This window comes from Anabrus simplex, chromosome 7 (assembly GCF_040414725.1).
Source record: "Anabrus simplex isolate iqAnaSimp1 chromosome 7, ASM4041472v1, whole genome shotgun sequence".
Classification (NCBI taxonomy): Eukaryota; Metazoa; Arthropoda; class Insecta; order Orthoptera; family Tettigoniidae; genus Anabrus; species Anabrus simplex.
The window spans coordinates 105,700,537-105,725,152 of record NC_090271.1 but is presented as its reverse complement, the minus strand read 5'-3'; positions in this window follow the sequence as shown (position 1 = coordinate 105,725,152).

The following is a 24,616-nucleotide window of genomic DNA, read 5'->3' as shown; positions in this document are numbered from 1 at the left end:
TGTTCTGATTCGAGGGTGAATTTAATGTTAGAGTCTAAGTTGTTGAGATGAAGAAGTGTAGAGGCTGCGTTGGTTGATTCCTCATTTAATATTACCAATGTGTCGTCGACATACCTCGCCCAAAAGAGGATGTTGGAGAAATTATTATTATTATTAATACTTGTGTTTTCTAAGAAGTCAAGGTAGATTTCAGCAAGAATGCCAGAAGCAGGTGAGCCCATAGCCAAGCCATCTTGTTGATAAATGGTGTTGTCAAAGGTAAAATAATTATTGTTGAGAACTAATTTTAAAATAGACATGAAGTCTTGAATTTCAAGTTTACTTAGGTTACTGAATTTGTTTAGGTTGTTGTTTATAATGGGGAATAATTTTGGAATTGGAATACTAGGGTACATGTTGACAATGTCAAAAGAATGGAGAGAAAAATTTGGTTGCATTTCAAAATTTTTTAATTTGTTGATTAGATCAGAAGTGTTTTTGATAGATTTGTTGGATAAAAATTGATAATTTTTTAGTAAAAATGTTTGGATGAATTTAGAAGTGTTGTATAGGGGACTGGGTCTGTAATTGATAATTGGACGGATAGGAATGTTAGTTTTGTGAATTTTAGGGAGGGCTTTGGCAGTGGGTAGTCCAGGGTTCATGTTTATTAGTTTAGTTTTTTCTTGATCTGTGAGGAGAAAGGAAACGTTTTTTAAAGTATGTTTGAGTAGGCGTTGGATTTTTGTGGTTGGGTCTTTTTTTATTATAGAAAAAGAAGGGTCACTGAAAAAGTTTTTGGTTTTATCTAAGTAGTCAGTTTTATCCATTATGACAGTAGTGTTGCCTTTATCAGATTTGGTGATAATGAGATTATTGTCATTGATTTTCTTTTTAAGATCTGAAATGGTTTTATTATCTTTAATTAAATTATTATTATTATTATTATTATTATTATTATTATTATTATTATTATTATTATTATTATTATTATTATTATTATTATTATTATTATTATTAATAAGAGAAATGTTTTTGTTATTGTTAATGAAGATTTTTTCAAGTTTCCTTTTTACTTCATACCTGATTTCATCTTGTTCATCTGTTGGCATTTTGTTAATGGCTATTTCAGATTCAATAATTAAATTGGTGGCTACATTGAAAGTGTTGAGATTGGGCCAATTGTGTTTGAAGCCCTTAGAAAGGATTGAGTTTTCATCATCACTCAGAGTTGTTAGTTGTTCTTAAGAATTTTGAGTTTTTTCTCTAGAGTTTGTTGTTTGATTGACAGTACATGAAATAATTTATCGTCTACTTGAGTTAGGAAGAGGTTCCATTGTGCACTCGGGAGAAGATTAGCAATTTCTAGATGTGTTTCGTATAATCTGTTGTTTAAAAATGATTTTTTCTTGTATAAGAAACGAATTTCGTTTTTTAACCAAATTTTGTTGGTTATTTTTTGGGTTTTTAACATGTGAGGAGAAGAAATGTTTTTTCTGGTACAACTTTGAAGAAATTTGGGGGTAAGATTGTAGGATATGCATTGTTTCAGGAAGTCGATGTCTTTTCCACTCTACTTTGGTGTTTGGCCGCAGCGCGTGACCTTGAGTGTGCCGCGCTGGTTACCGGGAGCTGGCGGCTTTCTACTACAGATCTGTTCGTCTGCGAATTCAAGCCTTTTTGATCTTCGTATGTTGATTAGTAGTGTTGTGACTTTATCCAGGACAGAATGTGGTGTCGTGTCTTTGTGCCTAACAGAGTGTGGAACTGACCTCCAACATTCATAAACATTTTATATGTTTTTATGGCTGATGATGACCTAGACTAAGGTCGAAACCGGTCCCATTTAAATAGAAATGTGATTGCTACGTTTCTTTCCTTTGAGTATTGAATAGGTTGAACCTCCTTTCCAGTTATTTAATTTTTAACATCAATAATTTCAATACGGAACAATGAAATTTTTATCTTTAAATTACTGGAGGAATTCAAGTTTTTTAAGGTTACGTTCCTTCCTCCCAACACTACTCCACTACTCCAGCCTATGGATCAGCAAGTCATTTCGAACTTCAAGCAGCTATACACCAAAGCACTCTTTCAGCGATGCTTCGAAGTGACCGAAGGAACAAACCTTACCCTCCGAGAGTTTGGGAGAAATCATTTCCTCAACGTGAACTGCCTGAAGATCATCGATAAAGCCTGGGATGGGGTCACCAAGTGAACTCTCACTTCTGCTTGGGGAAAGCTGTGGCCTGACTGTGTACTTGGACGTGACTTTGAGGGGATTGTTGGTGACAGTCACCCGCCGATTGTTGATGAAATTGTGTCCTTAGGGAAGATTATGGGGCTGTAGGTGAATGACGTTGACATTCAAGAGCAGGTGGAAGGACATAGCCAGGAACTGACCACCAACGAACTGATGGACCTACATCGCGAACAATAGGAGAAGTTTATGGAGATCTCATCTCGGGAAGAGGAGGAGGAAAAGTCAATGGAATCTCTCACTTCAACTGAGATTTGGAGACTTTACAATGGCGAAAAATGAAAGTATCCTCCTGTACTGAATAGGAGGATACTTTCATTTTTCGCCATTGTAAAGTGAAAACTGTCAATACGGAATGATTCTAATATCTTGTAATGAGATTTGGAGAAGTGTAAAATGTGAGAAATGGTGCAAAATGTTGTAGAAAAACACCAACCGAAAAAGGCTGTAGCAGTGCGAGTGATGAATAATAATATAATGTCACATTTTTATGAAATCCTAAAAAAGAGGCAAAAGCAACAGTCATTGGACAGGTTCCTCATTAAAGTTGCATGAAAAGAAAACAATTCCAGTGAGCCAACAGATAGCAGTGATTCCGTTAGCGAAATTCGTGCTATACAGTAACTCTTCTCATGTCATCTCTCGTCTCCCTCACACCATCAATGATTCTATTGTAAGGTAAAGTGCACTTTAAATTGTTTTACGTTCTATTTTGTTGTATAAATGGTATGCGAATAAATATTTTTGTGTTGTGGATGAATAATCCGCGTTTCTATTGTTTCTTGCTTTGATATATGAGCGCTTTGGATTACAAGCATGTTGCCAGAACGAATTAAGCTTGCAATCCAAATATTCAGGAATTTGTATTTTTGTTGCCAAGTCCATATCAACGCCAAGCCACGAGAAAATGGGTGAATCAATACACAGGATACTGTACAGTTTATGAATTTCATATTCTTATTGTTCTGTATTGACCATCTATATACACTGACTGACAGTGACAATGCAACACCAAGGAGGAGTGGTTCGAAAGGGATGAAAGTTGGGGAAAAAACAGAGACGGCACGGACGAATAATTGATGTTTATTTCAAACCGATATGCAGGTTACACAATGTGCACGGCATCGACTCAGTAGGATGTAGGACCACCGCGAGCGGCGATGCATGCAGAAACACGTCGAGGTACAGAGTCAATAAGAGTGCGGATGGTGTCCTGAGGGATGGTTCTCCATTCTCTGTCAACCATTTGCCACAGTTGGTCGTCCGTACGAGGCTGGGGCAGAGTTTGCAAACGGCGTCCAATGAGATCCCACACGTGTTCGATTGGTGAGAGATCCGGAGAGTACGCTGGCCACGGAAGCATCTGTACACCTTGTAGAGCCTGTTGGGAGATGCGAGCAGTGTGTGGGCGGGCATTATCCTGCTGAAACAGAGTATTGGGCAGCCCCTGAAGGTACGGGAGTGCCACCGGCCGCAGCACATGCTGCACATAGCGGTGGGCATTTAACGTGCCTTGAATACGCACTAGAGGTGACGTGGAATCATACGCAATAGCACCCCAAACCATGATGCCGCGTTGTCCAGCGGTAGGGCACTCCACAGTTACTGCCGGATTTGTCCTTTCTCCACGCCGACGCCACACTCGTCTGCTGTGACTATCACTGACAGAACAGAAGCGTGACTCATCGGAGAACACGACGTTCCGCCATTCCCTCATCCAAGTCGCTCTAGCCCGGCACCATGCCAGGCGTGCACGTCTATGCTGTGGAGTCAATGGTAGTCTTCTGAGCGGTCGCCGGGAGTGCAGGCCTCCTTCAACCAATCGACGGGAAATTGTTCTGGTCGATATTGGAACAGCCAGGGTGTCTTGCACATGCTGAAGAATGGCGGTTGACGTGGCGTGCGGGGCTGCCACCGCTTGGCGGCGGATGCGCCGATCCTCGCGTGCTGACGTCACTCGGGCTGCGCCTGGACCCCTCGCACGTGCCACATGTCCCTGCGCCAACCATCTTCGCCACAGGCGCTGCACCGTGGACACATCCCTATGGGTATCGCCTGCAATTTGACGAAGCGAGCAACCTGCCCTTCTCAGCCCGATCACCATACCCCTCGTAAAGTCGTCTGTCTGCTGGAAATGCCTCCGTTGACGGCGGTCTGGCATTCTTAGCTATACACGTGTCCTGTGGCACACGACAACACGTTCTACAATGACTGTTGGCTGAGAAATCATGGTACGAAGTGGGCCATTCGCCAACGCCGTGTCCCATTTATCGTTCGCTATGTGCGCAGCACAGCGGCGCATTTCACATCATGAGCATACCTCAGTGCCGTCAGTCTACCCTGCAATTGGCATAAAGTTCTGCCACTCCTTCTTGGTGTTGCATTTGCTCTGTCAGTCAGTGTATATAAAATAAGAGTTTTGTCTGCACATTGCTCAGAATTTGAAAAGAATGGTATTTCTGTATCGGTCATGTCCATAGTAACAAGGAAACGCACTTTTTACTTTTCTGTAATGTCTGTCTGTCTGTCTGTCTGTCTGTCTGTCTGTCTGTCTGTCTGTCTGTCTGTCTGTCTGTCTGTCTGTCTGTCTGTCTGTCTGTCTGTCTGTCTGTCTGTCTGTCTGTCTGTCTGTCTGTCTGTCTGTCTGTCTGTCTGTCTGTCTGTCTGTCTGTCTGTCTGTCTGTCTGTACATGCATCATGAGAAAACGGCTGAAGAGAACTTAATGAAAATTGGTATCTGAAGTCCGGGAATTAGCTGCTACAATCTAGGCTATAAATCATTTTACTCATGCTGAGTGAAATGGTAGTTTAGGGGAAGGCCTAAAATTTAATTCTCAAATATTTATATTATTAGTGGTTATATCGATAAATACTACATAACTAAAGTTATGTAGAATTAAATTTCCGATCATTTATGTCATACATTGTTACCGTACCAGCTTTGATAACACAGATATTCAGGAATTTGTATTTTTGTTGCCAAGTCCATATCAACGCCGAGCCACGAGAAAATGGGTTAACGGAATTTAATGAAAGTCGGTATATAGAGTCTGGGAATAAGAAACTACAGTCTAAGTTATAAACAATTTTATTCACCCTGGATGAAATTGTAGTTTAGGGGAAGGTGCCTAAAATTTAATTTTTAAGTACCGGTACCTATGTTATTGGTCCTATCGAAAAGTGCTACTTAGCAAAAGTTATAGAGAATACAATTTCTGACCATTTATGTTTTATTCAATTTTACCGTACCGACTATGATACGAGTGGTATTTCAGAGTCGGAAGAAAACTAAATGTGAAGGCCTACAATATTTAAAGCGCATAACATTGGTCAACAATAACATTACATTGACCATTGTTTGTGGTGATGTTCTTTGTCTCTTTGCTGCCGCTCAACTCCGATAGATGGGATTACTGCTGTGTACCGAGTATAACAGCCTGACTGAATATTGGCAGGAAATAGTTGGGGAGTTGGGAAACTTTCTTCTTTAGCATGTCATTCCTCTGGTTCATACATTTTCTGATACGGTACTGCGGGTACGTAACTCGCTGGTTCATCATAGTATTCCACCTATTCGATCCCTACTCTGACGCGCTGTTTTGAATGAGCAGTGTGCACTCTTAAGGCAGAGCATCACTCAGTAGTAGTAGTAGTAACAGTAGTACTAGTAGTAATAGTAGTATGACCTGGTCTAGAATTACCCCCCAAAAAAAGACTAAGAGTGTTCACGAATCACGGCTGTCTGCGGCCTGGTCATTGCAACTCTGGAGCTTTGGACTGTTAGATCGGCAGAGCAGTACTGTTCGTTTAAAGTGAAATAATGTGTGTTTTTCATTTGATCGAGTATTTAATGTGAAATCATTGCTTTGACTTCGCCATTCCTACTGACGTCATTGTAATGACCTGTGTTCATTTTCATTTTTCAATACTACTAAGACAATCTTTCTGAGGATGTAAAAGGGCAGGTGGAGAGTGAGTGTCTGCCATTACAATGCAATTACTCAACCTGATTGTGACTGATGGTAGGCAAGCTGGCCTACCAGTACAATGAAAATTCCCTAACGCAGTCGTCATTTGAGAAAAGAAATTTGGTGATTTCTCCGTCGCGTTTCTTGGGTAACGTTAAAAGCTATGCAATTTAATACAGTCCTGCTCACAACGTGTACTCTACCTAACCTACAATTCTGTATACAATGTAGAATTCCGTAGCAAAGCATGGGTACATCAGCTAGTAATTACATATTACACACAATAAGATGTATGAGACAGGAGAAGTGCCATCTGATTTTCAGCAGAATGTTGTTACCATATACCTATTCCCAAGAAAGCCGGTGCTGACGAGTGTGAAAACTACCACAGCATTAGTTTAGTATCTCATGCCTGCAAAATTTCAACACATATTATTTACAGAAGAATGGAAAGACAAGTTGAAGCTGAGTTGGGAAAAGATCAATTTGGCTTTAGAATAAATGTAGGAACACGTGAAGCAATCCTCACTTTACGTCTGATCTGAGAGGATCGAATTAAGGACAAGCCCACGTATATGGTGTTCATAGATCTAGAAAAGGCATTCAATAATGTTGATTAGACCAAGCTATTTAAGGTTCTGAAGGTCATTGGGATCAGATCCCAAGAACGAAGAATTATCTATAATCTGCATAAAAATCAGTCTGCAGTGATAAGAATCGAGGTCTTTGAAAAAGAAGCAGAAATACAGAAAGGAGTAAGGCAAGGCTGCAGTTTGTCCCCACTCCTTTTCAAAGTTTACATAGAACAGGCAGGAAAGGAAATGAAAGAATGGAAAGGGAATCACAATCCAAGGAGAGGAAATCAAAACCTTGAGATGTGCCTATGATATTGTTTATTATTTATTTATTTTATCTGAGACTGCAGAAGATCTTAAGAAGTTGCTGAATGGTATAGACAAAGTCTTAAATAAATTCAAAACAAAAGTAATGGAGTGCAGTCGAATGAAGGCAGGTGTTGCAGGTAATATTACATTATGAAATGAAGTCTTGAAGGAAGTAGATGAATATTGTTACTTGGGTAGTAAAATAACTAACAATGGCAGAAGTAAGGAGGACATAAAATGCAGACTAGCACAAGCAAGGAAGAGTTTTTTTAAGAAAAGAAATTTGCTCACTTGAAACACTGATATAGGAATTAGAAAGATGTTTCTGAAGACTTTCATCTGGAGCGTGGCATTGTATGGAAGTGAAACATGGACGATAACTAGCTCAGAAAGATTGAGAATAGAAGTTTTTGAAATGTGGTGTTACAGAATAATGCTGAAGGTGAGATGGATAGATTCAATCATGAATGAAGAGATACTGAATCAAATTGGTGAAAGGACATCAATTTGGCTAAATTTGATGAGAAGAAGAGATAGAACGATAGGACACATCTTAAGACACCCAGGACTAGTTCAGTTGGTTTTTGAAGGAAGTGTAGACAGTAAGAACAGTACTGGTAGACCAAGGTATGAATATGACAAGCAGATTAGAGCAGATGAAGGATGTAATAGTTACGTAGAAATGAAAAGGTTAGCACAGGATAGGGTGGCATGGAGGGCTGCTTCAAACCAGTCGATGGACTGATGACTCAAACAACAACACATTACATAAAATTCCTTTGAAAAAAAAAAAAGATTAAAAACATCCTTATTAATCAATACAAATCATATCTATTAAATATCAAAAGATCATGATTAGCAAATGGTACATGCTTTAGCCTTCAATTAGGCCTTTTTCAGCCATAAATTGGGAAATAACAATAAACAGATAAAATGGTGAAGAAACAATGATGTAACACATTTTTTGTAAAGAAAAAAGTGCAACAAAATCCCCCTTTTTTCCTTGACACTATGCTCAAAACATACACCATAGGGAATACAAAGAATAATGACAGACAGGGTAAATCAACATAAACAAAGAGAACTGAAAATACACAGGAACACTGAAATAAACTACCCAAAAAACAAGGAAGTCCATCAGGGAAGTGAACTGAAACCCACCCACATAAAAAAAAAAAAGAAAGGTAGTGACCCACTAGGAGTGCAATATTAACTACTGAATAACACACATATTCCTTAGAATGAATAGTATGATTTAACAAAGTATGTTCTTAACAAACAAAAACAAGGTTGGGGTAAATGAAGATTTTATATTTTAAAAAAGTTTGTAAAACTTAACACAGAGAATTCAATTTAACAAACTTAACAATGGGGCCGATGACCTTCGATGTTAGGCCCCTTAAAACAACAAGCAAGCAAGCTCAAACTTAACAATGGGATCTCAAATTGATTTGTTTCAAGCAGTCAAATCACTGTGGGTGAATGTTGCGTGATAATTCATCACAATTCCCAGTGGATTAATAAACACAAGAAATAACATCACAATAAGGGTAAACCAAAAGGAAACAGAAGTACTAAGAAGGGATGCAAGATCTTACCATGTAAATGAGAAAGATACCAAAGAAAACCGACAAAGCAAAGTCATAATTACAGAGATCAAGTAAATCAAATTCACAGAGAAAAATACTATATCAGAACCAACTGATATCTGGTAATATTACATCACATGGACAGAGAAATTAATAATAATTCATGCAGCAAATCAAAAAACCCATCTTTACCATTCCTCATAACAGTAACAATTACCCCCCTTCCCCCCACCAAAAAAAAGGGCACACGCCCACATAAGAAAAACGAACATCAAAGTTAATGAATCAGAAATAACAACCAAAATATGCACAAACATAAGAACGTAGAGAAGAAGCAACAATGTAAGATCCAATAAAAGGAATTTAAACATGTCAATGCTCTACCAAAAATTATGACAAAACCATACGCAATTACAATCGTAAATACAGAAATCTCACCTTTTGCTGAACCATACAGGTAACAGTAGGTACTAAAATGTCATTGTGAATGTCAATCTGGAATCGATAACATTTAATACCCCAAACAGATCAAAGGAAAAATTAATTGAAATAATTAAAACACACTCAGATATAGTATCATAAGGGCAATTAAGGTTACATAACTCAATAAGAAATAATCAAGTTCAACATTAATGAGTAAAACCAGGGATAAGAAGAGTCAAAATAAAGTTGCCTGAAAAATCAAGCAAATCAAGAGAGAGAAAACCAGAATGATAATAATAAATTTAAAAGCTTAGTATGGGGATGTAAATGATGATTAAGCAGTGCAAAATACATGAAGCAAGGGACAGTCCCAAGAATGAGGGAAGAATTTGCAATAAAATCCAAAACAAGGCAGGAAAAAAAAGGTAGAGACCCAGATACACGAGGCCAAAAAATACCATTACAGATAACTACATCAAGAAATACTAGATCAGAAGGTAGAAAAGCATAAGGAAATCATGGATACTCAAGCCAAGATGGAATTAAAATGTAGAGGGAAAATTAAAGTAGAATAAATTTCAAATGTCGAATCATAATAATACAAGCTCACATTTTAAAAACAAAATGGCGCTCAAAGGCGTAACTTGGTGAGGTCACCAAAAATTACATTCCACAACCCTCTCATAATTTTAGAAACAATAAGAAGCACAAAAGGTTTAAATTTCATGACAAAAATATATTGCGCGGGATTACTTACTAAGTGGGTGATGTATTCCATTGTAACTTACCACATGTAGTACTACATAAGGCTAATCATCATTTCCCATACCTACTTTAGATTAAGACTACATATTTTAGTTTTAAAATGATCCCTTACAAGGAATCATCCAACACCAGCCAGACGAAGTGCACGAGTAAGTTTCATTTTAACTGCCGGTCGACGAGGCATGACTGGACACGTCTGCTCCCGTCGAAGGTCTACCAGACAACGTCTTACGCGATCATAAGTCACAAGAACAGTTGCATAGAGCGAATTACATGCACTCTGGCAGAAGTTGTGCGTGCTATCAGCCACTAGGCAACAGTTAGCAGGTTCATAAGTAGATGGCGTAGGAGTCCATAATCAAGTAACACACTCCACTCAGAAGCTACAGACAATGAGCTTCTCAAAACAGTACTCAAGCAGAGTAATAGAATGCACTGAGGTAGACTTTATGTAATCAGAAGAGTTATTTAACTGTTCATAATACCTTTTTTCCCACAATTAAGATTCAGAGGGGATGGCAGTTAATGTTCAAGTCTATCTTTGTAACACAATAAATGCTGATATGTCTTAGAATTAACATGTAACATGCCCTGCCATAACCTCTGTATCTATGTTTCTACGAGTTTCTGGAATAATCTTTGCATCTACGTCTCTACATACTCTACGCTTCTACTGGATCATCTACTTTCTACTTTAAATATTCTAACTTGGCCATCTACCCTTCCACGTATTACTAGTTTAATCATATTTTGTGCTCACCAGTCTCTCCGCTCCCGTAACTCACTACATACTGACTGTCGCTCTGTGTCTACATTCTACCACCTATGCCATCTGCTACGTCACCTATACCTTCTCGAAAATACTAGTCTTCGCTTCCATGCATATATATAATGGACAGCCTCGCTCATCTAACCAACCTGGCATCGACTTGTGTATAGTATGTGCGTGTGGAAGGGCCACTGACCTCATGCGGCTTGCCGTATGATGCCGATTTCTATTCCATCCAACTTGAAACTTAACACTGTCGGATCTGAGTGAGCTAAAAATTCCACATGCTAATTATTGGAACTCTAAGCTAAGCCCTTCAGGCATGCTGGCTGTTTATTCACTCTAGTTATTGAAGGTCTTGATCTGTGCCTTAACTCTTACTATTTTCTCCTGATTTAAATTTTTTACGTCTTGAAAATTTTTAATGTGGACCAAGGGTGACCAACGTCGACATAATTTACTCAAGCATTAAAACGAGGACAGTAACGGATGGATGAACTCTCTCAAGCTTGCACAGTCGGATTCCTACTTTACTTTTCTCTCTTATCCTTGCTATTATTGTTTTCATTTTACCCTTTCCTCCTTCTTTCATTTAGATTGGTAGACTTTTGTAAACACCCTGAAGGTGTTCTATTTAGATTGTGGCCAAATATTTTTGATGTCATGGTAATATGTTGTTCTTTGAAAAGTTTACGTCTGTTTTTCTGAAAGGAATGTTGTATGACATGATAATGTGTGAACTATTTTGAAAATTGAAGGTAATTCTGGCTAGTAATTCATTTTAACTCCCCTCTTATTAGTGAATTGTCTAACTTTCCTTCTCTTTAATGAAAGTAGGAATTGTATTAATGGTCTCCATCCAGGTTTATCTCGGACCCTTTTTAGATCCTATATTAATCTCTGTGTACTGTGCAAGGTTATTTATTTAATATAGTTGTTTATCTGAGCTATCAAATGGTGGTTCTTGTCTTTTATTGGGTACCTACCATGGAAACCTCTCCCTCTACTCCCCCAGTGTTGCTTCCTGTCACTCTGCTTGTTGCTATTTTGTTTACGTAAAATCCTGGCGCGATCAACCTTGTTAGAAGAATTGGTGATATATTATTACCATTGCTTTGAAATCGTTCTCTTTTCCTAACAGCGGTGATGAAAATATACTATGCAGAATATTAGCTTATGTTGTAACCAATTCTCCACAAACATAAAGCAGAATACAGTTTCTTTTCTGCCCCAAATTCAAGTTCAAAGAAAGAAGTCCATAACGTTTGTTATGTTACAAACGGAAATTGTTCATCTTGATGCAAAATAAATTCATTATTACTAGTAGACCCATGCTGCTCCACAGCATTTGTTATATATAGGTCAGATAACTTGTGTTGATATGCCTCTCATAGTCATATTGTTTTGCCTGCATTTTTCAATGGTTTTATGAACATTTAATGAGAAGCAGGTTAGGCAATGCTGCAGTTTGCAGTCAGAATTCATCCATTCTGACGTAAGCATATCGTCTGGTAAAAATCTATCCTGCAGTTCTTGATGTAAAGCTTTGTATTATGTCGTAGATGGCAATGGTATTTTTAATCACAGTTCTTCTGTAGAGAACGGTTGTCTCTTGAGCTCATAGGTTAATCTCAAAGGAGTGTTTCTTTTGCCATGTAGAGAACTTTTTTAAGACACATGACCTTCACTCTTTCTAGTGTAGCTGGGTTATCCTTCGATAGGTGTTCCCAGATAATGTCTAAGGCGTAGGGTCATAATGGGGTCTGTTTGTACGTAGCCTTTTTCTCTTAGTACCATGTTAAGTTATTAGGAACACTCTGCCATCTGTTGAATATACAGGGTGGCGGACGATAAGCCACTCGATTTAATTTTGATCCCACAAGTATACTATTTGGGCAATAGCTTTCAAACTGTGCGCTTAACTTTGTGCAGTTCATGAAAATTACCCCAGATGTCGTTATGAGTTCATCGCTTCCGTTTTGAGTCCGCCATTTCAGTTTGCCACGAAATGGCGGACAAAGGACGGTTGGCCATCGCACAAAAGACGAAGATTGTGTTACTGTTCGCAGCGACGAACAGTGTTACATTGACACAGAGAAGGTTTCGTGCTCATTTCGGCACACGGTGGGCTCCCAGCCCATAGACAGTATGCAGATTACATCACAAATTTGCAGGTACTGGATCTGTTTTGGAGTATAAGCGGCCACATGCATGTACAGTGCATTCACCGCAAAACATTGAAGCAGTTCGAGTGGCTTTGACTCATAGTCTGAGTAAATCAACAAGAAGAGCCAGTGCCGAGTTGAGAATGTCACGCCTATCGGTGCAAAGAATTAGTCAATCCATGCTTCGCTTGTATCCATACAAGATGACTGTGGCGCATAAGCTTACTGCGAGAGATAAAACAGTTTGCAAGGTGGGCAATTGAGCAGGACCAAGAGGCAGTGCTACACAACACATGGTTTTTGGATGAAGCTTTTTACATGAACGGTGTTGTGAACAAACAGAATGTTCAATTTTGCACACGTGAACCTCCGCGATTATCCACGTGAAAGACACCTACAGGGAGAAAGTGTGTGTGTGTGTGTGTGTGTGTCGTGATATCAATCCATAGAATCATCGGTCCGTTTTTCTTCAATGCTACAGTAACTGGTGAACGCTATTTAGACATGCTGCGAAACCAGTTCTTTCCTCAACTCATGGCCACAAGTCTTCCATTGCAGGCACAATGGTTAATGCAGGATGGAGCACGCCCCCCATACTGACAACGTTGTACTTGATTTTCTACAGGAGAGACTTGGCCTTAGGGCATTGTCAAACAGATTTCCAGAACGTTATGAAGGAGAGGGAATGTGGCCGCCTCACAGCCTCGACATTAACCCATGTGACTCTATACCACAGAAAACCCAAAAATGCAGTGCAACTTAGGGCCATCATTGTGGAGTTATGCCGCTCCATTCCAGAAGATTTGTGTCGGAGAGTCATCACAAATGCATGTGTGTGACTTGAAGAAGTTGTAAAACAAAACAGCCGTTATATTGAACGTTTGATTCATTAGGTTGTATTTCCAAGCTGTATTCTTTACTTCTATATCAATAAATTACAAATCTTGTCAACAACAAATGTGTTATTCATGAAAAACATCAGGTGACTTATCGTGCACCACCCTGTATTTGGAAGCTGGAAAAGGTTAGAGAATAGGAATAGTATTCTTCCGTGATCAAAGGAAATGTATACTCTCTGACTTGACAGGTTTTAATCAAACATGGTTGCATGCAATGACATTACTAAGGATAAAAATCACATTTTTCAGAATATTAACCCACCAGTGGTCGCTAGGATGAAAGTAATGATATAGATGTTGATTCCCATAGGGAACCTGAAATATTTGTCCCGAATGAGTAAATTTATAAATGGTCTGTTATTAGACATTATAAATTTTCCAGCTAACTCATTCCCGGTTGCCAGTGTTTCACCCCAGTGTGCTAAGTTGGGCTCATCAGTTGAAAACCTGGTCCAATGTCCAATAACGGACCATTTATATTGGTATAATAAATTTACTCATTCGGGACAAATATTTCAGGTTCTCTATGGGAATCAACACCTATATCATCTGCCGGCCAAGCAGGCATCAATTTTTGGTAATGAGACAAAGTCTCTCATAGTGAACTGGCACTGCCGGTGGCTCCAAGTAGCCTACGCAGTGGCCTGCACTAGCCATGAGCGTTGGTGGGTGTGCTATTTACCAACTGATGAGCCCAACTTAGCACACTGAGGCGAGATGCTGGCAACCAGGAATGAATTAGCTGGAAAATTTATAATGTCCAATAACGGACCATTTATATTAGGATGAAAGTAACGCGAGTGGTCGCGCGTTGAGCGATTTGCTCATGGTATGATATGACGTCTTTACATAATAAATACCAACCGATTTCAAGCATAAATGTAATAACACATTAAATGAACATAAGAATAAATCTCAAATGATTATAAAGAACACTAAAAATTACAAATAAAATTACAAATGAGAATAAATCTGAAATGTTTATAATTGTATCTGGAAAAATAATTCCCAGCTTTCTAAAATAGTTCGTGTGTCTTTTGCAATGCCCTTTACTCAAGGTGGACAAGTCACTATATTTGCAGCACAAGTACGCGAGCATGGATTTCTTCTAGGTGGGTGTCTGCCCCACTTTGGTTTGGTCACCTTATCTTTCCCTGTATAAACATTGTCACTTAACATAAAATTCTCATTTACCTCCTACATATGTTGTACGCCAGCTACAGATTGCTCTCCAGGTATGGTTCCATCAACATGTTGTTCTGTCTCAAACCGTTCAGTATCCGTATTATGTTCACTGTGTCCACTTTCACAGTACGAGTCACTGTTTTCGCCCTCAAGTTGATCATTAGGAATTTCATCAAACCAAGCTAAAATGTCACGACTTGAAGCCATCGTTACGCACTAATTACACAACACACTATTGCAATAAGTTGCAAAGAACTGTTTCAACTATGAAACAACATACAACAACAGCGAAACTATAACACTATAACACACAATTAAATTAGAATCTAGCGGGAAAAGGTGGAACCCGCTAGATTCTAATTTAATTGTGATCTCAGTTCAATACGGACCAAAAGATGAAGTTCCTTACGTTTAACTATAACACACACAAAAATTAGCGCCAACGTGACGGGTCACGCGTGAAGCAAAATGGTCACTGATGGAGGTCGCTGATAATTTCTTCCTCCCTGTCCCTTCTCAAGGAGACAGATGTGTGTTTCAGTGCATCCATCCTTCTCTCAAAACTGCTGTGCAAAGGTAAATCAGGGCTAAAATTCGAAACTACATTCTGTAGAAAAGAGCAGATGATTTTCAATGACCGTGAGTATTTTGCTCATGTAGCGACCTCTGGCGGATTAATAACAATTTGTCACTTAACAACCTGTTGAGTACAGAATGCATTGTGGGTTAGGGTAAGCTTTTACCTGCAATTATTGGAGTGATCATTTAATGATTTGATTTTATGATTACTCAAAGTTGGCTGAACTCAGAGATCTATCAATATCTCATGATTCACCGGCAGATAATTCCAGAGAGAAAAAAACAAAAATGAAGCAAATCACTCCAGCAGAATGGATGGACGGATTTGCCAAAGCTGTTTATAGTAAATTCATTTAATATATAGATTAGTAGAAACAAACCCATAGAAAATGAATGTCTGAAGGCACTTATTTTCAGAAATTTGTCACATGATATATCTTCTTGAATACTGAAGAATGTACAATCCTGTTTCAACATTTTTCTGTGTCTGAATAGGAGAAAACATTTCTCTAGTAATGAAATATTTAAAAAACCATATTTGTTGGAAAATACAATTACTGTATATAACAGGTTTGCGTTTGGAGTCAACACGGGACAATGAGTAGTTGAGGATGGGATCTGCTTATGTCAATGCAGAAGACGTTCAAGGGAGCAGATACGGTTATCAATGGGATACTGTGAAGGAGGGATACTGACTGGAGGGTGATCGGGGATTTAAATGAAGCTATGGAGTGGATATATGGGAAACTGGACCGAGATTTGTACATTTGTGTGAGTAAAAGATAGAGATCTATAATCAGATGGTCCTCACTTGAACCATAATGGTACCTGTTAGTTAGGGGGTTTATTTAGACGAGTTATAGGGAGGTACATTCAGGGAAATGCACTGAACTAGGGAGCAGTGAAGAGAGTATAGGGAACTGGAAGTCAGGTAAGAGTGATGTAAAGTTGTTAATCTTAAACCGTAGAAGTAATGTAAAGAAAGGAATAGAATTAATTTAATATTGTAGATATTGTAGGCGCCTAGTATGAATTGAAACATGGTTAAGAAGTGATATTATGAACATAGACATTTTCTCGTGGAAATACAGTGTTTATCATTGAGACAAGATAGGAACAGTAGGAGAGGGAGAATTTGTACGGTACGAAAAAAATGAAGGATGAGAAGCCTGAAATTCTAGGTGCAAGGTTCATCTCTACAGATAATATGCAACTTGATGTTTTTGGGGTGTACAGACCTGGAAAGGGTGGCACTGACACTGATGTGGAATTATTTGATAAGATAATCAGTTACAGTATATGGGGAATAACACAGAAGGAACATTATTGTAGTGAGTGACCACAATTTACCAAATGTTACCTGGGAAGGTAATGTGAATGACAGAAAGCGTGACCAACAAATGGTAAATAAGTTAATATGGGAAGAACAGCTGAATTAAAAAATGATGGAGCCAACTAAAGGGAAAAATATTCTAGATGTGGTGCTGATAAAACCACATGAGTTCTATAGAGAAACTGAACTGATAGATGATATAAGTAATGATGAAACTGTTTTTCTCACAGTAAAAAATAAATTCAATAGAAACTAAGTATAAAAGTATGACTATTAGGCAGTACCATATTGTTGATAAAAGAGGCAAATGGGAGTTTTTATAAAGTAATTATGATTAGCAGAAAATGTTAACAGCCTATAGGATGAGTTTGAAATTTTTAAGGGAGTGTGATAAAAGATATGTACCTTTAATTCCAGTTCCATGGCTAAATAGTTAGTGTGCTGGCCTTTGGTCACAGGGGTCCCGGGTTCGATTCCCAGCAGGGTCAGTAATTTTTAACCTTAATTGGTTAAATTTGCTAGCATGGGGGCTGGGTGTATGTGTCATCTTCATCATCATCCCGACGCACAGGTCGCCTACGGGAGTCAAATCAGAAGACCTGCATCTGGCGAGCCGAACTTGTCCTCGGACACTCCTGGCACTAGAAGCCATATGCCGTTTCAATTTTTGTACCTTTAAAGGTGGTAGTGAATGGAAAAGGCCCACTATTTTATAATAGAGAAATAAAATGAAGAAGGAGGTGCAGATTAGGAACAAATAAAGTTAGGAATTATTGTGGAAGTAAGGAGAGATTGAAGGAACTTACTAGGAATATGAATAAAATTTAGCAAAAATGTCAGTTAAGGATAACATAATGGCAAACATAATTGACAGTTATATGAATTTTAGGGAAGAACAGAAGGCTATGATTAGGTACTTTAACCCGGTAGGACGCGCGCTCTCTATTGAGACGCAAGGACGCGTGATGGGTGAATATTATCCACAAGCAAAACTCGTCCTTAATTCTAAGTTGCAATTATTGGAAACTATGTAAATGATCATACATTTATCTACTAAATTAATTGTAATAATTTCAGAGTAGGTAATTATAGTAATGTGCAACTTGTCAAATAAGAATGGATATTGTAATATTCATGTTCTCAGTATGCATACAAACAACACTGGCATCACACAGTTGTTTATGTTGAACACACATGTTCTGTCACATATGAATAACACCCAATGGGTACAGAGATGGAAGACCAGAGGGAAAGAACTGCAGAGAATGTTCAAAGATCAGACTTGATTCCATTTCATTTCTGGTCCATTACTGCCTATTACTCGTTCACTTGTTCCACACAATTTCCATACACTGATTTCACATGTTTCCAGCAAATTATTTTTTCACACTTAACACAACTAGTTATGGTATTTCTGTTCTCTTTACTTCCACAGTCTTCGCATCTTCCTGCTTGACACTTTCCGGGCACTGTAAGTTTTCTTTCTTCGGCTTTTCCAGAAAGCCACCCAAATAGAATTTTGGAGATTTGTTGGTAGATTCAGTATCTTACTTCTCAATGCCAAAGTTCCTTTGTGGGATCCAAGGACAGTAATTTCAAGAAATTTTGTCAGAATGTACAGTAGGTTCGGAGTTGAGATTGTCTGCTTTAGAGATGACTTGAAGAGAGGAGAAAAACTGCAGCTTTACCTCACTCCTTTCTGGATTGCCTCTGCTTTTTCACACCCCTTCTTATAACTGCAGACTGATTTTTTTGTACAGGTCATAGATAACCCTCCTTTCTAGGTATCTGATCCCAATCACCTTCAGAATCTCAAATAGCATGGTTCAATTAACATTATCAAATGCCTCTTCTAAATCTATGAATGCCATCTACTCAGGCTTGTCCTTAATTCGATCCTCTAAGATCAGATGTAAAGTCAGGATTGCTTCACATGTTCTTATATTTCTTCTGAAACCAAACTGATCTTCTCCCAACTCAGCTTCAACTTGTCTTTCTACTCTTCTGTAAATGATGTCTGTTAAAATTTTGCAAGTGTGAGATATTAAATTAACGTTACAGTAGTTTTCACACTCGTCAGCACCTGCTTTCTTGAAATAAGTATAACAACATTCTGTCAAAAATCGGATAACACTTCTCCTGTATCATACATCTTACACACTACATGAAATAACCTCACTATGCTGATTCCTCGTAAGGCTGTCAGTAATTCTAAAGGTATGCCATCAATTCTAGGTGCCTTGTTCCTATTTAGGTCTCTCAAAACTCTATTGAAATCTGACCTGAAAATTGGGTCCCCCATTTCATCATCATCAACAGCCTCTTCTTGCTCCAGAACCTTATCATCAATAGTGGTGAATATGTTTCTGCCTTGTCTTCTTTCCTTAAATGTGGTTTCCCATCAGAGCTCTTAATATTTATAAACCATTTCATTCATTTATGCAGAGTGCATAAAGTTGGTAATCATACCCATGAAAATGAAAATCTTGGCATAAAGGTACATAAAGCAGAAAATCGGGAGACATGAAACAGCACATCCGAACTAACCTCCTGATGCCATATTTCACGAAAGCACTGTTTGTGTGATGATGAGGACATTGTAATATGTTTGGCCAGAAGAACAAATTTATCATGGCAAATTAACACGTACCATTATATTCACAGACCTCTTATACCACAAGCTCTACGAGAACATGAAATTTTGGCCTCCTTAGGACCTTTAGAACATATCTGCAATGTGATATGAGAGAGGACGAAAATAGAATTTTATACAATAACTGACTTTGAAAGGTTTGAAACAGCAATACCATTTTTGCTGATAGGACTTTTAAAACAGTTCCTTTTATTTACATTCTGTGCAACATGAAAATACAAGAGACATACGTGAATATTTTAGAACATTTGAAAACCAAGGTTGAAATATTATGCAAAGAACTGAATCCAGAGATGGTAGTCATAGATTTTTAGTTACCGGTAGCTCCAAAAACACAGTCCAACATATTTTCCCCAGGTACTTCTTGGTTGTCTATTCCATTATATGTAATCAGTATGGAGATATGCAGTTACACACTGTAAACCAAAAACTTTGTATCTGGAAAAATAAACAAATATTAAATTCTGTCGGATATCTGTTAGCTTTGCCATTTGTTCCTATCGCAGACATACATGAAACATTTGACATGATAACGGATGAAATCAATGAGGAAACTGTCGACCTAGCTTCATATTTAGAGGTCACATATGTGAAAGGCCGCCCTGCAAGACCAAGAGGTGTGCTGTCCTACTGCGCTTTACTCCACAAGTGTGAAATGCTCAAAACCATAGTTTGAGGAGTACGTAAAGAACCAAATATGCTGCAGAAAGCTGGCATTCTGGACTTCACAAGTTGATTTTTACTCCATCATACACCAATTTGGAAGTTCCTGGAGTACATACATCTCGATCAAACAGAAAATGAAGTGGCAATAACCCAATTAGTTGCAGAAGACACAAAAATTAAATACCCTCTAAAGAAGAAGTCCCTAAGAAACCAAATCCAGCTAGAATCTATCATTAGGAACTATAAGACTATAAAAGCAATAATGATGTACTCAGATATATGAGAGTGACATTAACAATTTCAATGTAACTTATCAAAGTACTCCATTGAAACTGTCTATAAATGTACTGTAAAATTCCTGCTGTAACTAAGTTGAATTATTTTGGGTCCAATTTTGAACTAAAAGTATTGGACATGATAATTAATTGGACAATACAGCATTAGACATAATGACATGGAACATAACACTGTTCAGACCATTATAAAACTGGACAAAAACATAGGTTTGGCGAAAGTAAATACTGGACAAAATGTCCCTGGATTAAATGTCTGGGAGCTGATTAAACAGCCTAATCATCCCTCAGACTACACATGAAAATATATTTTCCAGCATATAAAACCTACTGTTTATACACTTAATCGCTCCTGTCCTTGTGAGAGTAGCAGACCCATCTGTAATCTAGCCATCTAAAATGACGTCCCTAGGAAAACACACAGTGTATCGTTAACTGGCTTCATAATGTAACTTCAAAGCATTTTAGTCTGTTGAACACTAATTATAACACCTATAACACACCTGCAAAAACAACACACTAGTTGACATGTTTTGTTTTTTAAAGACCACCACTATATTCGACCAAATCACACTTTTTTCAAAAATTATTTTATGCCCACATTGGAGCACTTTAATCAATCCATATACATTTAACTCTTAAGAGTATTAGCTACAAATTTGGCTTATGTTTCTTCTGCTCCCAGAACATTCTTTCCGACCTGGCTGCCCTTTCTTCATCAGTTATAGTGTACTGTTGGCATATAAAAGATTTTAGTTTAAGTCTCAAGTCTTTGCTTCTCAGGATCCTATTCTCTTCTTGGTCATCAATTTGCTGTATTGTCATCTAAATCATCTTGGACTTCTTTTGAACCAGTTATTCTTGGTTTTACTTTTCCAAAAGTAGTTGAAAAGATGTTTCATTACCCTGGTTTCTGGTAGTCTCGATATGTGGCAGAAAAATGCAACCCTCCTTTTCCGCATTGTGTCTATTATTGACTCAGTTTCCTGGTATATAACTTCATTAGGTAATAATCGCAATTGTCTATCTACTTGGTGTTTTTTTGTTTATGATTGCTCTAAGGGAAAAGCAACTGGAAACTACTTCACTCATCATTTCCCTAGTACGTCTCTTCAGTGATGCCCAAGCCATCCATGACAGCTGTTGGCATAGCTGTGGAGGATCAAACCAGCCTTCGAGCTGAACACCCAACACATCTAAGGATTCTTATTACTGTCTTTTATAATTTATCTGTTGTTGATTTGGTGTTCAAATTGAATAATGTTTCACTAGCATAGGTTGCTTCAGGTTCAACAACGGAGTTGTAGTGTTTGAATTTTGCATTTATCGAAAGAGATTTCTTCTTCTAGGTTGGCCAAGTGATATGTTGTGCTTGTTTCAATTTAGTTGTTCTATTTTCTACTGATACTTTCTCGTTTTAAGTTCAAAATAATAATTTCCCCAAGATACTTTAATTTATTTACAATCTTAATTTGTTTGTTATTATTCAGTGTGATGTGGTGTTGATGAAATTTGTTTAGAAACATAGAAATATTTATGTGTAAATTCTCTTTATACCTGGCCTTTAATACTTTAGAGTTAGAACTTATCTTAATGAATTGCTCCAGCAATGTCTTCTCTCCTTGCTAATCCAACAAAGAGTGCAAGGTAGTGTAATGTTCTGTCATTGGCGTAAGACCAGCTGGCTGGTTTGTCAGTAACTTTACGTTACGTCATGCTCCGGTGATGTCAACAGCCACTTTGAACTTTATAACTAATGTTCACATTGTTATTTTATTATTGTTACTACTATTTTATTTTTTTTTTTTATTTATTTTTTTTTTGCTAATGGCTTTACGTCGCGCCGACACAGATAGGTCTTATGGCGACGAATTTTATTTTTTAATTGTTTTGATAATTATATAAGGGTCATTTAATAAGCTCACTAATTTACTGGTCATTTTTCATTATGCCATTTTCTGGTGCCATCAATACCATTTGCGGAAGTGTAATTGCAGTTTTTATTATTATTATTATTATTATTATTATTATTATTATTATTATTATTATTATTATTATTATTATTATTATTATTATTATTATTGTACCGGGCGGTACACCTCCACGCCGCTAATTCAAACTTTGCGCCAGTTGAAAATCCTCTGCTGGAGGGTGTCCGAACTTTATCTAATGTATTAATTTTCAAGTTACCCAGAAGATGTCACTACTTGGAAATTTTGAAGTTTCTGAACTGGGTCGTTTTTGACGTATTTTTGTTTTGCTTGTAGTAAGAAGTGTGAACTTTCTCTTCTAGTGGACACTACTGAAGAACTACAATAGTGCACCCTAGTGCAAGGTGAAAGAACTGTTTTTCGGAGAAATTTTTATTTCAAAAGTTTGTTTCTTGTTAAATTTCTTTCTGGTATTGTTTAAGTTGGCTGTATAACCCTTCCTTTCCCCTTGTTTTGAATTTAGCCAATCCTGAATTTCTCGAATTAATTTTCCACCAATAATATGTTTCTTCTTCGTATTGTGTAGGGGTTTTCTTGGTGAACCAATAAAATCCTTGTGGGAGGGTGTTCTCATTCCAAAAACGCCTCGAACTTTCCGCGAGAGTATATAAACTGCTGATTTTCGGGTCTCGGTGCCACTTCTGTACCATCTTTCAGTGTGTAAAGTACATAGCAGGGGGCAGGAAGCGCCTCTTTCTTCGGGCAGCAGTTCAACAACCAGGTAATGGCCATTTAATAACTTCTTTTCTTGCTAGCTCAGCAGTTTAACTCTCGGGGCGGGTCCGAAGCGTTTCCACCACGTAACTTTTCCCTAAAATGTAACGACTCTTTGCATCTATTCTCTTTTAAAGTTACATATTGGGATAGAGAGTGCTTAACCCTCTCGATCTCCCACTCATATTGTTTTGAGGTGAACTTATTTTTCTTAACCAATTCTTCCTTAATGTAATATAATTTGTTTCATTCTAAAGTCACCTCTTTAGTATGGGATTAGCCCTTGCGTTTGCGGCCTAGTGCCAGATTAGGTTTTAAACAAATGCATTAGGAGTGCAGATCGCCTCCTCTCAAGTTGGTATTTTAGAGGCCATGTAATTAACCTTTTCTCACTTAATAGGCCTCAGTAGGTTGGGTATTTTACCCCTGTGTTTATGTCCTTAGAGGACAGCTTGAAGGTGGAATTTGGTGTGGCCTTTGACAGGCTTAAATTTTGAGGGCAAGTTGCTCTTTCTTGAAAATTTTGTTTTCTGCGCGCCTCAAGGAGGCTTTACTGTGCAATTTGGAGCTAGGGCTCCTGGGTATGAATGGGGTTTTCTGCCCCTCGGTTGAAACTTGTGTTGGGGTAAAACTGGGCTAATTGCTCAAGAATTGTGAGGTCGGGGCTCGAAGCCCAAATCCTGTAAATATTGTAATTGTACTTTTATTGCCTTGCTACTCTGTACCTGTCTTTCGTGTTATTTCTGAATTTTGGAAAGAAAATATAACCTTGTTAAATTTTACATTAACTTTAATTTTGTAGGTTGAGACCCGTTCACCCCCGCACCTTCTTTCACCTCTACCTACCACAAAAATTCGGTAACAATTATTATTATTATTATTATTATTATTATTATTATTATTATTATTATTATTATTATTATTGTTACGGAGTTATCCGTGGAAGGCAGAGGTGAAAGAAGGTGCAGGCTGGAATGGGTCTAAGTACAAAGTTGAGATATTAATTAAAATTGAATTAAAGGTTATATTTTCAAAAACTTAACAATTTTGACATAGAATTTGAACATACAACAAATAACAACAAGATAACAAATCAGGTACAAGACCAGGAAAGCCAAGATTTAGAGATACTTTAATGATCTGGGCTTCGAGCCCCACCTTTTACAATTCCTGAGCTCTCAGCTCACAACCACATATTACCAAAGGGCAGAAATCCCCTTATTGCAAGGAGCACTTGCTCCCACCTTTTAACCTCAAGCCTCCCAGAGGCACTTTTCAAATACAAGAAAGAGCTAACCCGCTCTAATTTTTCAAGCCTATTAAAAGCAATACCAGACTTTTACACTAAACTGCCATCAAAGCACCGCTTACATCAAATGAAATGGGGGTATCTCGTACCCAACCTGCTGGGCCTCAGTGGAAAGGAACAGATTAATTAAGTGGCCCAAAATACCAAGATGAATGGAGGCGTTGCTTGCACTCATACATGAAACCTTTTAAA